Below are 15,695 nucleotides of genomic sequence, written 5' to 3' on the forward strand. Positions count from 1 at the left end.
AACTTCTTTTCAGTGCTGAGACAAATTATATTGAGAATGTAGATTGATGGAGAAAGTGTTTCACATTTATACATCAGCTTATGATATTTGACAAACCTATCAGGAATTTTGACTCGGACGATGATTTTCAACATCTTCATGATTCTATGCTTGCTTGAACACACTGCTTTATAGTGAAGATGAATTGTTGATTGTTACATGTTCCATGCATATTTCGGCATATACTACAATTATTTGATGATATTATGAAGTGATGATCTTACTTATGCCTTGGTTTTGTGAATATTGTTGCTACTCGATCCAGGGGGACAGCAGCAGATGGATAAAACTAGTTTCAGGAACTGAAAAGTCAGTAATATATCCGAGACCAGCTAATATAAAGGACCAAATTTGAGAGCAGACACCTCTCTGCAAGAGATCTGGCCTCTGGCAAAAGTGAATTTACGTAAAGAGAAAACTTCTGTAAGTAATTTACAATGTCGTTTATACTTATTAACTTCTGTTACATTAATTCTAATAAATTTTCACTGTTTAACTTGTTTGATAAAATATGTTTCAATGCCTCACACTAATGTATGGAAAACTTTATGGCATTGTGTTATGACAGTTTCCTTATAGAACTGTAGAATGAACCGTTTCATGCCACTTTACTAGTTTCATGTAAATTTTGCATTTTGGTTATTTTTGTTCAGGTGCTTAACACCATTTAATATAGTTTCATAACTTATGTTGTTAATTGTGTTTCACACAACATGACTCTCATATACTTCATTTATTAATTTGATTGGTGCATCACACCATTTAAAACTTATGTATGATTTTGTGCTTACACTTTTTGTATTTCTACATTAATAGCTGCTTAACACCATTTTAATGTTGTTTTTACGATTTATGTTTGACAATGTGCTGCACACAATTCAATCTGCATTTTGAAAGTTTCTTATGTAGGGTTTGAAACTTATTGACTCTTGTTCGTCTACCACTGGTGCTGGAATTTTGCTTACTTTTCCAGATTTCACATGCACTCCACCTGCTGGCTGTAGAAGAGTTTTCCACTAACTGACAGTAGTAAAAGCTCTTCAGGGGGTATTGAAATGGAGCCACCTTCCCATTACTATGAGCAGATCTTAATGTCTACTTTGAGATTTATGCCAATTGTTAATCAAATCTTATTATGCATTTTCTAGTGTGACAGAATTATCAATATTAATTTTAGTGGTTACATCATTAATCTTCCATTTCCAAAGATGTTAATGTTTTGTCAATTGTTTGTTCTTTGGAGGAGATGGGTTTTGGAGGGAAGTTGGAATGGCAGTTGAATGCATGTGGCTGATGATGGAACAATTGGACTTTGAAAATTTTTTGTATTTTCGTGAATAAACGATGATGCCTCATAATTCTGCAGATTATTATTGCAACATATACATATAGGAAGACCAGCTGCAGCAACCTACATTTAAAGGAATTTAGGTTAAGCATTCCTTAACCAGCCACAAAGAAACATGTGCTTAATTCTGTAAGTGCCGATCTTACTATTCGATGCAATCTTTAACATGATAGTAATTGGAATGCTTCCCAAGGTAGTGGGAACATTTCACAGTGAGCACACATTACTCTGCAGGAAAGCAAAATGGACATGAATATCAAAATACAATATAATATGCACATTTATATATACATATATATTTCACACTGTGGATTTGTTTGTCTTTACAGCCAGATCAACACACAATTGACACATTACAATAATACAAAAACTGTCAAGATTAAATTTGTTTTAAAACATTTGGACGACCTGATATGCACTTGTATTTGAAACAGTATCGGTTACATTATTTCTTACAATACATGTACATAGAGCAAAGAAATTCTACTTTAAATTATTCCAAAACAATTTATGAAAGTCAAGTTTGTAATAACATTTAGTTACTCCTTTATGCTCAGTTTTAAATGTTTTTCTCAGTTAAGTATGAAAAAAAGAAAAAGAACTACTATTCAAAGTTATTTTCATAAATGCAGAAATCTTTAAAATAAAGTCAATGAAACAATGATTTTGCCTTTGTTTCATTAGCACATCTTCACACGTAAAAAGACATGACTTAAGTATAGTTTGCTGGGATGTGATGATATACTTTGTGTCAAAAAGTGAACTCTTTTTTAATTCTAATATTACAAGTGGTCTTAGAAAAGAAAAAAATTCATATCCCAGATGTATAAAACAGACCCGAAAAAATTTGCTCTATATTTCATATACTAATTTTGTATCTCCAACACATCAATGACTGTTGCCGCAAGATGATCTTATCTCCTCACCAACATAATGCATGGTTGTAAGAGGCTTTCAAGTGCAAAACTACAAAGTTCAGTATACTGGTAACATTTAAGATACATACTGAGGTACAGGGTCTTCTGCAAATAAACAAATAATTAAATCAATACATGGAAGTTGCTATAAATCTGCTAAAAATTGAAGATGCATAAAAGCAAAACAGCTATGTTAAAAAAATACTTCTCAGCAACAGTGTGAAACATCTTTTCATCTCAACTAATCTGTTATCTACATTGCTATTAATTAAAGAGTCTGTAGTACTCATTTTATTTTTTACTGTGCATGTCAAATCTGCTTACAAATATGTTAATTATTGCAACACATCTGTAACAACGTACTTTCAGATGTGAAAATGAAAGTACTACAACTGCAACTGGTAAACAAATACTGGGACAGAAACACCATATCATTGGAATTTTTGTACCCTGGAAAATTATTTAAAAACCTGCAACTGGAATGTACTTAGAAAATGTAATTAAATATGAAATACGATACGGGTTTCAAGAACATTTAACACTCATTTATAAATGCACTCTCTTCATATAGTATTCATTGACAGCAAGAGGTAAAGAGCAAAGCTGATGATGCTATGCAGTATCTGTTGTTGACAATTATTGGTACCCTGTAACTGCATCCAAATTCCATGAAATAATAGGACAACTTGTTTTAAAATATTTAATTTTGTTTCATGCATCATCAATGAATTACAACATCCACAATACTGTAATGCTTTTGAGAACTTCTGACTTATCTACACAACAAAACAAGGCATATATGCCTTACATCTGTAACAATTCATTCACATTTATAGAATACTAATACAATACAAAATTTATTGCATGAAAAATAAATAAAAATATATTCTTTATTTTTCCTATACATTAGTAAATTATTTGAATACATAGAAATGTATGTAAAAATACCAAAGTGTATAACTAGAAATATAATACAATGATTTCTTGATTTCAAGTACATGCAGAAAATTAAGAATGACAACATATTTCATATTTGGCATTATGCAACATCTATAAATGCAGACATGCATACACGAATTTCCTCACTTATATTTAGAAAATACTTTTGTTACAGAACTTCGATAATTTCAGACACTCGAAGCAAATGTACAACATGCACACCATCCATACATGCACGCAGTTTCACTCTATAGAGTATTCTCTAAACAATGTGTCTTTTCTGCTTATTTTTCACTCCTGTCACTCAATGCTTATCCTGTCAGACATTCTATAAATATTTGTGGGTGAAAAGGACCTACGACTGTTGACCCAATGTAGCAAATCAAAATGACGAAACACCACACACTTTCATCCTTAGCTGCAGCTGAATTCCTCAAGGACATTTTCGTCGGTTGGAAAAACTTGATTTGATACGATTTTTATGTAATATGTACACCAAACATCAAATTTAAGGAAAAGAAAGCAGTGCTGACAGAGCAATCTGTTCAATGCTGTTCTGCACACTTTGCAGCACTCCTTGAAACATTCTTGAAGTTTTCTGCTCCACACCAGGGAAAAATGTACACCTGAAATGGAAAAAACATTTATTCACTTAAATACTTTTAAAGATGGCTATTTGAAGAAGAACGGTTTGCTAGTATTTTAGTTTGGAGATTCTTTTTTCACATCTCCCCCCCCCCCCCCCCCCCCCCCCCCGGCAAGCAGGCAGGGGGGGGGGGAAAAGCACGGCCAACCAATGTTCTTGGGGTGATGCAAGAAAAGCATTCACAGTCCAAGTTGATCAAGACTTGCTACAATAAAACTTGTTATGCTGAAATAAACGTACTACTCGATCTTGAATCACATGAAATGACTGATTCCCTTATTGAAGGCTAAAAACCCAGAAATCCACTACCAAATAACTATAGAGTGGCGCACATAAAACCGGTCTGAACCAGAATGCGCATGCGCGTGAGTAGCATTACTAGCTTTTTGGTTTCTTTGCCACCTTCCAACAGCAATATTGTTTGAGTAGTTCATACGGAAAGTAGTCGATATAAACCGTGTACATCATTGTCATGCCTTACTCCGTTGAAGAACGTCTATTCATTGTTGAAGAGTATGTGCGGTCTGAAACCATTAAAGTTGTTTGTGACACCTTTCATGAAAAGTTTCCTGAAAGTAATATTCCTGCAAAATCAATGATTCAGGATCTAGTGAGACAGTGGTGTTCGACAGGTAGTGTTGTTAATTCAAAGAGAAATAAGGCACCGATTGTACGTACACCTGAAGTTGTGGCAAGCGTGATGGCACACATTGAAAGTAGTCCCTACAAGTCAACACGACGATTATCACAGCAATGTGGAATATCTCGCAGGTCATGTCAATGCATCTTTCATGGCTTAAAAACGAAACCTTACTCTGTGAGTGTTGTTCAGCAAATAAAAGAAGCGGACAAGGGTAAGAGTACACATTACTGTAATTGGTTGCTGGTAAATGTTGCTGGGGGACATGTTGATCCATTCCTCCTTTTTTCGATGGATGAAGCTTGGTTTCATCTGTCGGGTTACGTTAATTCACAAAACACAAGACGCTGAGCTACAGAGAATCCCCCATGGCATAATGCAAAAGCCGTTCCATGATTTAAAAATTGGTGTATGGTGTGCTGAATGGAAATGGAAGAGGATGTAGATGAAGATGAAATAGGAGATATGATACCGAGTGAAGAATTTGACGGAGCACTGATAGACCTGAGTCGAAACAAGGCCCTGGGAGTAGACAACATTCCATTAGAACTACTGACAGCCTTGAGAGAGCCAGTCCTGGCAAAACTCTACCATCTGGTGAGCAAGATGTATGAGACAGGTGAAATACCCTCAGACTTCAAGAAGAATATAGTAATTCCAATCCCAAAGAAAGCAGGTGTTGACAGATGTGAAAATTACCGAACTATCAGTTTAATAAGTCACAGCTGCAAAGTACTAACATGAATTCTTTACAGACGAATGGAAAAGCTGATGGAAGCCAACCTCGGGGAAGATCAGTTTGGATTCTGTAGAAATGTTGGAACACGTGAGGCAATACTGACCCTATGACTTATCTTAGAAGAAAGGTTAAGGAAAGGCAAACCTACGTTTCTAGCACTTGTAGACTTAGAGAAAGCTTTTGACAATATTGACTGGAATACTCTCTTTCAAATTCTGAAGGTGGCAGGGGTAAAATACAGGGAGCGAAAGGCTATTTACAATTTGTACAGAAAGCAGATGGCAGTTATAACAGTCGAGGGGCATGAAAGGGAAGCTGTGGTTGGGAAGGGAGTGAGACAGGGTTGTAGCCTATCCCCGATGTTATTCAATCTGTATATTGAGCAAGCAGTAAAGGAAACAAAAGAAAAGTTCGGAGTAGGTATTAAAACCCATGGAGAAGAAATAAAATCTTTGAGGTTCGCCGATGACATTGTAATTCTGTCAGAGACAGCAAAGGACTTGGAAGAGCTGTTGAACGGAATGGACAGTGTCTTGAAAGGAGGATATAAGATGAACATCAACAAAAGCAAAACGAAGATAATGGAATGTAGTCAAATTAAATCGCGTGATGCTGAGGGAATTAGATTAGGAAATGAGACACTTAAAGTTATAAAGAAGTTTTGCTATTTAGGGAGTAAAATAACTGATGATGGTCGAAGTAGAGAGGATATAAAATGTAGACTGGCAATGGCAAGGAAATCGTTTCTGAAGAAGAAAAATTTGTTAACATCGAGTATAGATTTAAGTGTCAGGAAGTCGTTTCTGAAAGTATTTGTATGGAGTGTAGCCATGTATGGAAGTGAAACATGGACGATAACTAGTTTGGACAAGAAGAGAATAGAAGCTTTCGAAATGTGGTGCTACAGAAGAATTTAACTAATGAGGAGGTATTGAATAGAACTGGGGAGAAGAGAAATTTGTGGCACAACTTGATTAGAAGACGGGATCGGTTGGTAGGACATGTTCGGAGGCATCAAAGGATCAGCAATTTAGTATTGGAAGGCAGCGTGGAGGGTAAAAATTGTAGAGGGAGACCAAGAGATGAATACACTAAGCAGATTCAGAAGGATGTAGGTTGCTCTAGGTACTGGGAGATGAAGCTTGCACAGGATGAGTGGCATGGAGAGCTGCATCAAACCAGTCTCTGGACTGAAGACCCCAACAACAACATACTGCAATTAAGCATATTATGTTGTATTTTAGATATTATATGGATGGGAAAATGCTAGGCTGAAAGAGCTATTGGAAAACAAGGAGGGAGAGGAGGAGGAAGCTGAGGATGAGGAGGATCACTAACTGCACAAACCACTATCTGTTGCTGATGGGGGTAAGGAGTCTGATGGTCAAATAGCAGAGAGTGATGTAATATCGATTCAAATGAGGATGCTAGCAATGATGGAATCAACGGACATGATAAAATTTACTTCTGAAAAAATTGTGTCAGCAAGTGGATGAAGAATCCTCCAGATTCGCAGTATTTAGAATCAGATGTTGGAACATCATTAAAGAAGCTCCTGGACCCATGAGAAATGCAAAGACTCCCAATGAAGCCCTCAGCCTTTTCATTACAACAGAGATTGTCCAGATCATCGTCGACTACACCTACAAGAAGGCAGAGCTGTACTGAAAACTACAAGATCACGGCAGGTAGTCTGAATGGGAAGACAGACAAATCTGAGGTCATGACTCTCCTCGTGCTTCTCTATCTAATAGGAGGATTCAAAACTGGACAAGTGAACCTGGCAAGCTCCTGGTCCACCAATGGGACCAGTGTTCAGATCTTTCCCCCTGATGATGACCATGACTTGAGTCAGATTCCTCCTGCACTGTCTCCAGTTTGACGATCTCAGTACCTGACAGGCTCAGGGTGCACAGTAATAACACTGTCCAATCTGTGAAGTCTTCGACCACTTTAACTAGAACTGCCAGGAGAGTTATATCCTTGATAGCAACGTTACGACTGATGAGAAACTAGAGAGTTTCTGTGACCAATGCTCTTTCATTCAACACATCCTGACAAAGCCGGGCAAGTACGGTATCAAGATCTTTGCCACGTGCAACGCTAATGTGTTCTACAACTTCTGCATGGAGGTGTACGTCAGAAAGCAACCTGAAGGAGTTTTCCACTAGAGCAACTTCCCATCTGATGCGACTGAATGCCTCATAGCCAGGCTATCTGGATCGGGAAGAAACCTAATGAAAGACAACTGGTACACCAACATTCAACGTGGCCACTACACTTTTATGCAAGCACAAGATAACCCTGGTTGAAATGGTTAGGAAAAACAAAAAAGAAATCCCTAAGGCCTTCACTGAGGCCATTGTCCACCCAGTTTGCAGCAGCGGAATTAGAATAAAATGGGTGCCTACCCTTCCTCGATATCCTGATGAAGAAGAAAATGGACGGCACACTAGGACACACTGTCTACCAAACGAAAACACACACACACACACACACACACACACACACACACACACACACACACACACACAGACCTGAACCTCAACACCAACAGCTGCCATCATCCAGCACAATGGAAATCTGTGCTCACTACCCGTTTCTGCAGAGCTCATGGCATATGTGACAAGGACAGTTTATCTACTGAGATTCAACACCTGAAGAAAACCTTCCAGAAGAATGGCTGCACTGAAACACAGATTAGATGCACCCTCAAGATGAGCGAGGAGGAGGAGGAGGAGGAGGACTTCAGGTCGAAGACAACAACAAGGGCCAGGTGCTGCTTCCATATGCAGGGCCACCCACAGCAAAGATTGCCAAAATACTGAAGAAGAACAAGATGATAATCATCTTCCGTCCTCCAGCAAAAATCAGGAATATGCTGGGCTCAATGAAGGTCAACTTGGATCTAAGAACATTGGGTGTCTACGGTATTTCCTGTGAATGTGGAAAACAATATATCGGACTAGTGCAGCATTGCATCACACAATCTCTGAACACGTGAGAAGTTTTCGCCTCTGACAAAAGGAAAAATCTGCGGTAGTGGATCACAGCCTCAGTGTAAAACACAAGTTTCAGTTGGAACAAACTAAGATGCTGTGTAGAGTGAAAGGTTTCTGGGACTATTATTAAAGAGGTGGTGAAGATACGAATCAGTGAAACCTGATTAACTGGGATAGCGGCTTCCAACTCAGCACCGCATGGAACACAACTTTAACAAGCATATGACGAGAGTGCACCGATCGAGGCAGGTCGGAACCCAGCACTTGCAGTCTCCTCCCCCCTACCATATGTAGTGAACTATGTAGTTATAGTAACTTATTAGTTTTGCTTATGCTACCTCACTTTTCTACAGATTGTAAGTAACTCATGATTTGTATTTTATTATGTCCTTTCGTCAAAAGTTTCTTTACAGTGTTACCTGTCAATATTTAGAGTAGTGTTTCAATTAACTGATCATTTGAAAAGCTGAAGCTCTGAGTACAAGTCTCAGTCAATTCCTGAGCATTTATCCAGTTCTTAATACAATTTTCTTTGTGGTTTATGAGTTAGCACTTGTGATACTTCCACTTTATATTCGAGTTATGATTTTTTCGTACGAGACTCTGGAATCTGAAATGAACATTATAGCATTTTTTTTCTGTCTAAAATTATTTGTCATCCAATGAAACTTTGATTTTTTATGGTGTGTAGTAGTTTTGAGAATGTGTATGGAAAGCACCATACCATTTCCACAAAATAACTGCAATTTCTTGTGCTGTATACAATTTACTTGTGTTTTAATGTGGTAGATATTTTTCTGATGTTTAATGTTATTTTTGTCTATGTACTGAATTTTCATGTGAGCCCACTGAATCAATGTGTTTTACGTATATGTAAAAGAAGAATTTAAATATGAACAATGTACAAAAAGACAGATTGCTAATTACCATAAAGACGACACACACACACACACACACACACACACACACACTCTTCCATGTAAAGGGAATCATGTAAACGTATGGAAAGAAAAGGTGATCTATTTCTCATTTTTAACTACCTAGTCATTTCATCCCTTGTGGAAATAAGGATAAATTGCTGAATAGTGAATGTTTAAAGAGGAATTAGATGCCAATGTTTGTAGAGGTACAGATAGTTATCAAACTGTATCTAAAATTATATATTGCCATGACAATGTACAAACTATTTTCATTGTACTATGATGGGCTACATCTCCAAACATACCTTATATTTTGATAATGCGAATTATGGAGCATATTCTTTTTATAAATTCTGCTTTTATTACAACTAAGCAGATTAAGTAGTATTAAGAGGTTCAATCAACAATCACAAAACTCTAAGCTTGTCTTAAAATAAGGAGTAGTCAAAGTTTTAATCATTGTCCCGAAAAAATAAAGTTATATAATTAATTTTTTGTTGTTTGCATGTGAATGCCTGCAGCCCTGGTATACAGTAGAATCGCCGCCATAGCATTCAGAAAATAGTACAGAAACGAAGTTTGTAAGGGCACTTCATTTTTGAACAACATTTTGTCAATCTGTAATTTGACAGCAGAACCATTATTAGTACCTGTATACAATAATAAATGCTCATGCCCCAACAAATGAAAAAAAATTGTCTAACAAAAAGGAATAGGTAGATAAATTTTGGGACCTTCTACAACAAACTGTGAACAGAGTAAATAAAAAGAATGTAAAAATCTTATTGGGAGATTTCAATGCTCTGTTGGGAAAAGAAAGGAAATATAAAGATATAATTGGAAAATGGAGTCCACATAAATTTACGAACAAAAACGGTCAAAGACTTTTAGAACTCTGCAGAGAACACAACCTTATATCTAAATCAACATACTTTAAGAGGAACCAAAGTAAACTTAAAACAGGGAAACATCCAGACTGGAGGAAGGGGGAGTGGCAGCTAGACCATGTCTGTATGGACAAAAATTTTCATAAGGAGATCCACAATGTTAAAGTACTGAGAGGAGTAGACACAGGCTCAGACCATTATATAGTTAAAATTAAAATCAAATTCACTCTGTTAAAGAAGAGGACCGGAAAAACTAATAAAATAAAATGGAGGTTTGACCCACATCACATAATAAATACCAACAAATAACACAAACCATCAAATTAACAGATGATCTAGAACAACTAGAGCCTAATCTTAAAAAAGAAGCAGAGAATCTAGCTCCCTTGAACCCCCGAAGGAAACATGCATGGTGGACATCAGAATGTGAAAAATTCCATGAAGATAGACACCAAGCATAGTTAAAGTTTCAAACACATGAAACTGAAGAAAATGGCATCAACCTAAAAAATGAAAGAGATTGTGGTAACTGACCCACCACTTGCAAACAAAATTACGATAGGAGAACAGGAAATAATAACATACAATCTAAATGAGAAGCCATCATGGCAGAATAGAATAAAAAACTGAACTACGCAAATTACATTACCAAAACTACATACAACAACAAAAGCCTATCTATAGATGCAAAATTAAAACAGTTACACAACCAGAAATAACGTATGCAGCTGAAACTATCTTCAAAACAACTAATACAGCAGAAATTGACAGAATACAAAAAATAGAAAGAAGAATAATTAGGACATGTATAAATAAACAGCATAAAATAAATGGAGAATAGCATCAAATGAAACAGTATATAAGAAAATAGAACCAGTCATGAGCACAATCAGGAAGAAATGCATCTCATTCTTTGGGCATCTGATGAGAACTCCAGAAAACAGAATTAGTAAAAACATAATACAAAAATTGTGGAATAGCAAGAGCGACATTAAATGGATCACAGAAATTAAGGAAGATATAAAAGAACTCCAAATTACAGTAGATGACCTAAAAAAAGAAGACAGAGAAAACCAGAATACTGCAAGCCCACAAACCAGACTACAAATGAAAATCAATAAAAGGAGTACAGGAAGAATGGTCTCAGATGAAGAAAGAAAGAAAATATCTGAAAGAATGAAGAAATATTGGGCAGACAGAAGAGCAAAACACATTTCATATAAGAATGGACTCTAATATACTACCTAAATATCATATTAAGTTATTGTTGAGCCAAATTGTATCTCCGTGCAACAACTTTTTTACAACTTTGTATTTTGACTAGAGTGGTCCAATGAAGGCCATATAAATAATAATAATAATAATAATAATTACCTACTTCTCAATGCAAATCAAATCAAACACTATTAATCCATAACCAAATCTTTCTGGATGCAAGAGCTGAATTAAAAGTAATGAATTTTGATCAACAAAATAGTGAATAAATTTTGTCTATATTCATCATCTAGCAGAAGAAACATATTTGGCATTCATATATGTTTGAAATCCCTGAATTATCATACATGTTACTGTGGTTTGTAGCAAATTTTTAAACACTTGCAGAGAAAAGCAGATTGGCACAGAAAATAAAATTCTGGTAACAGAAGGTGGTGGGGACTGCGCACTAACATAAATGGAAATGCGACGTCTCATTTCCAATTTTATTTGTATTTTTTTTTTTAAAGCAACAATTTTGAAGTTAGGCCGCACTATAATAAAAACTTACTGAATAACAGTTCACAGATTAATAAAACAACAATAGCCATAATCATCAAACCAGACCTGTTAACATGAAAGGAAAAATGAGCTAACAATATACAGTACATGGATTATCATCTCAGTAAATGTGATGCATGCTGTAAAAACAAACATTGTGTCGATTGTAAAGCATTAGTGCTCTCAAAAGTAATAATCTAGGTACAGAAGGAAAGAGAGAGAGAGACACACACACACACACACACACACACACACACACACACACACACACACACCGTCTGACACATTTAAGAGAATGAAGACTTCATTAATACAGGGAGTACTTTCAGCTCGATCTCAATTTAATCTTATGCCTGGCCACTGACACCCAGACGAGGGGAATGTCTGAGTTATTCTAAGAAGTGGAGACAAACGAAAGAATAGAACATCAAGCGAGAGTTTCTACGATCATCATTTTAGAGTTACTCTAGGAGTAATACGGAATCTGTGGCTGTATTGGTGAACCAAAACATTAAGACCACCTGCTTAATAGTGTGCTGGTCCACCTTTGGAACACATCACAGGAGCAGTTCTGCATTGCATGGATTCATTAAGTTCTTGGTAGGTTTCTGGACATATGTGCACCAAATGTCTACAGACTCACACAATTCATATAAATTATGTGCTGTGGGTTTGTGGGTACAGATCTGGAGCTCGATAATGTCCCAGATGTGTTCAGGTTCAGGTAAAGCAAATCTGTTTGCCGATACATCAACACGAGTTCACTAATATGCTCCTCAAACCACTGTACTACAATTGTGGCAATGTGACACAGACACTTGTCGTACTGTAAGACGCCACCACATTGTGCATAAAGGCATGTAGGTGGTCCACAATAACGTTCATCTGGTCTACATTTGTCATACTGCCTTTGCTTCCTGCCAGAGGTCCCATGGAAGCCCAGGTGACTGTCCCTACAGCATAATACCTGTCTGCATATATGGTTTGCAGGACATTTTGAGCAGCTATTTGTCTGGAAGACAGCATATACGGATGCAACCACTGACTTGTTCTGATGAGAAATGTGATTCATCCAAACAGATGACATGTTTACATTGATCCAAGGTCCACACTCTATGCTTCCATGCCCAATGCAATCTTGATGATCCCGTTGTGTCAACATGGGAACACATACGGGTTGGCTGCTGTGGAACCTTCCAGTCAATAATGTGCACTGAAATGTGTTGTTAAAAGCACTTGTGCCTGCACCAACACTGTACCTTGTCATCAGATCTGCCACAGATAGTGCTTTACATAGTTAGCAAGCCTCTGACCACCACATTTTGTATTTAGGCATGGATGTCAAACATCTTGTCACCTGCTTGTAGCTTCACCATCTTTATGTTCATTTCCAGTCACTGGGCCATAACAATTTGCCCTTTGTCTATGTCCGGGCCATAACAATTTGCCCTTTGTCTACGTCATCTGTCAATGGATTTCTCAATTTGCACTTGAATCATTGCTAGGATTCCAATTTGTCTTTGTTCCACTTACATACTTACTTCACCATGTAAAATGCCCTCACCACCATCATGGGGCATTCAGTGTAGTGGTGAACAGGGTCAATAATTTCACTCTGCAGTATATTGATTCAGGTCATTTATATAAGTTTACTCCAGCCACAGACCACTATGTTGTTCATCACTGTGCGTCAACTGCTGCATGGATGACTAATGAGATGGACCATGCCCTTGCAGAATTATCATTTCACTATCACATACAGATGACAGAAGAGAGCATCACAGCTGATGTCCCACCATGACAACTTGAGGCAATAAGAAACAAAGACAGAAGGTTACAAAATCACGAGACACATTTTGAGGTAGTGGTACTTATAAATTGTGGTCAGCACAGTAAACTACAGAGGAATCAACAATATATTGGTAATAGCAGGATCGAGATTCTAAGCTGGACAAGTTGAAACAAATGCATTTGTCTGAAATGTTTCCCCAGAATCCTCAGGTATATCTAGGTGTTTTTTGGTGACCTTGCTCCAATAGAAAAAACTGGAAGACTTGTGTGCTACAGCAAACAACAGACATTATACTGTTGGCTAACGAACAATAAAGACCTTTTGGGTCAGAAAAATATTTAGTGGGCCTTTCTAAATTTCCGACATAAAACCTGATCACTAGTAAGCTGCTGCAGAGACTTGGTCCATGACATTTACAAAAGTGAATAATAAAGCTGGACACCCCTTGGAATTCTATCTCCCATCAGCTGTGCAATCTGGCAACATTGTACAATGAACAAATGATTTCTTTAGCTTGAGCTTTTACAGCGCTGTATTTGCTCATGGTCTAGTGATAAATATAGCAGAATATACACACAAAGTCATGACTGAGTCTACTCGTTCCTTTATTTCTTTAATCGCTTTTCGGCTGTCAGTGAAAGGTATCTGCATGAACAAATGATAATTTGCTTCAGTTTCTAACCCATACATAAAAAGAACACTTTCCATGAAAGACCTTGCAGATGATTTAAGTTAAGAACCGTTCACACTCCAGAGCTTCCTTGCTCTACAGCAGCCACTAGCCATTAGCCTTTTGATGTCAGATCCCATTCAACAAGGTAAAAGTGACGTGGCACACCTTGGGTGCTTTTCTGCTCTCTTACTGATATGCATAAAATAGTTTCTTATTGTAAACTGAATATATGGGCAAAATACATCACCTGAACTGAGTGAACACTGTGCAGATACAAACCTTGCATACGTTACTATGAGTGTTATTATCTTATTTTAAGTTCTAGTATTTATCTTGCAATTACAAAATGGATTTTGAATACCTGCATCTTATGAATGTTGCTTAAGCACTGGGGCATTGTATGCCAAGTACTCTAACGTTCCTGCATGACAGTCACAGATTTTGCTGAAACTGTGTCAACATTCACACACATTTCTGAAGAATACTGGAAAAGTTTTACTTTCACCTATACAATACTTCTGGAGACAGCCACTCGTTTGAACCCATAGCACAACTAATCAAAAGTACCCCCCCCCCCCCCCCCCCCCCCCCCCCGAGTTTTCAGAGACTGAGACATAATATCACCAGCAATAATTTCTAGGAAGAAAAACTATGCCATCTTGTACAGCTTTTTGCAATCTATTAAGTGAGATAATGAACAAGATTTCTTGAGTAATTATTTTGATATGGATAATTTGAAGCCAAAGTTAGCTTTAAAGGAGATAGAGAGAGAGAGAGAGAGAGAGAGAGAGAGAGAGAGAAGCTTGGAAAAAAATGAAGCTTAGCTTAGCTTGCAGGATAAACCTGAAACTTCGTATAACTTATCAATCCAAGGTTTTAGATACAAACTTTCATACCCCTACTGCTTTCCAATAGTTTACAAAGTGTTGTTCTTGCAAAAACACAAAAAAGTCTATTTTTTAGCATCTTTTACGTAAAAAGAGTCTGCTGTAAATACTTTCGAACAATTTTCTTCAGGAAGACGGTGTTCAAAACCCTCTGAAAAACTATGTTTGGCTTTGCAATGTCAGCACATAAGGCGCTAAAAACCAATGACAAGATGGAGGTGCATTTAAAATATGAGCATATGCCGTTGGTCCTCAAATTAAACCTGACATCTTTTATTATGCTCTACAATTGCTTGGTTTTCTCTGGGGAAGGTAATGTTGAAAGTACTGATGACCAGGATGTGAGATCGAGTCATAACAACTGTGGCGAAAGAAGTGGGTGTCTTGTCACAACTCTTGACCTAATTCAGCCTGTTTTTCTGCTGTGATAACTACAGAATCAAACTGGTTTAACTGAACTGTGCATTATCAAATCACTGGACATCATGGCAGTAAAATTTTTGCGTAACAG

The 15,695-nt window shown here is 37.1% G+C and overlaps 1 protein-coding gene across 2 annotated transcripts in view; it reads right to left on the reverse strand.

Moving 5' to 3' along the window:
- Positions 1-1,667: 1,667 nt before the first annotated feature.
- The window catches only part of LOC124544610 (ras-related protein Rab-35), a 98,608-nt gene continuing 84,580 nt past the window's right edge, over positions 1,668-15,695 (reverse strand). The window contains exon 6 of one of the 2 annotated variants that reach the window (XM_047123206.1): positions 1,668-2,409. The gene's annotated coding sequence lies outside the window, so the exon portion shown is untranslated. Of the gene's footprint in view, positions 3,870-15,695 lie in introns of both variants that reach the window. The other variant, XM_047123205.1, reaches the window with a different exon arrangement.

This window comes from Schistocerca americana, chromosome 8, assembly GCF_021461395.2.
Source record: "Schistocerca americana isolate TAMUIC-IGC-003095 chromosome 8, iqSchAmer2.1, whole genome shotgun sequence".
Taxonomy (NCBI): domain Eukaryota; kingdom Metazoa; phylum Arthropoda; class Insecta; order Orthoptera; family Acrididae; genus Schistocerca; species Schistocerca americana.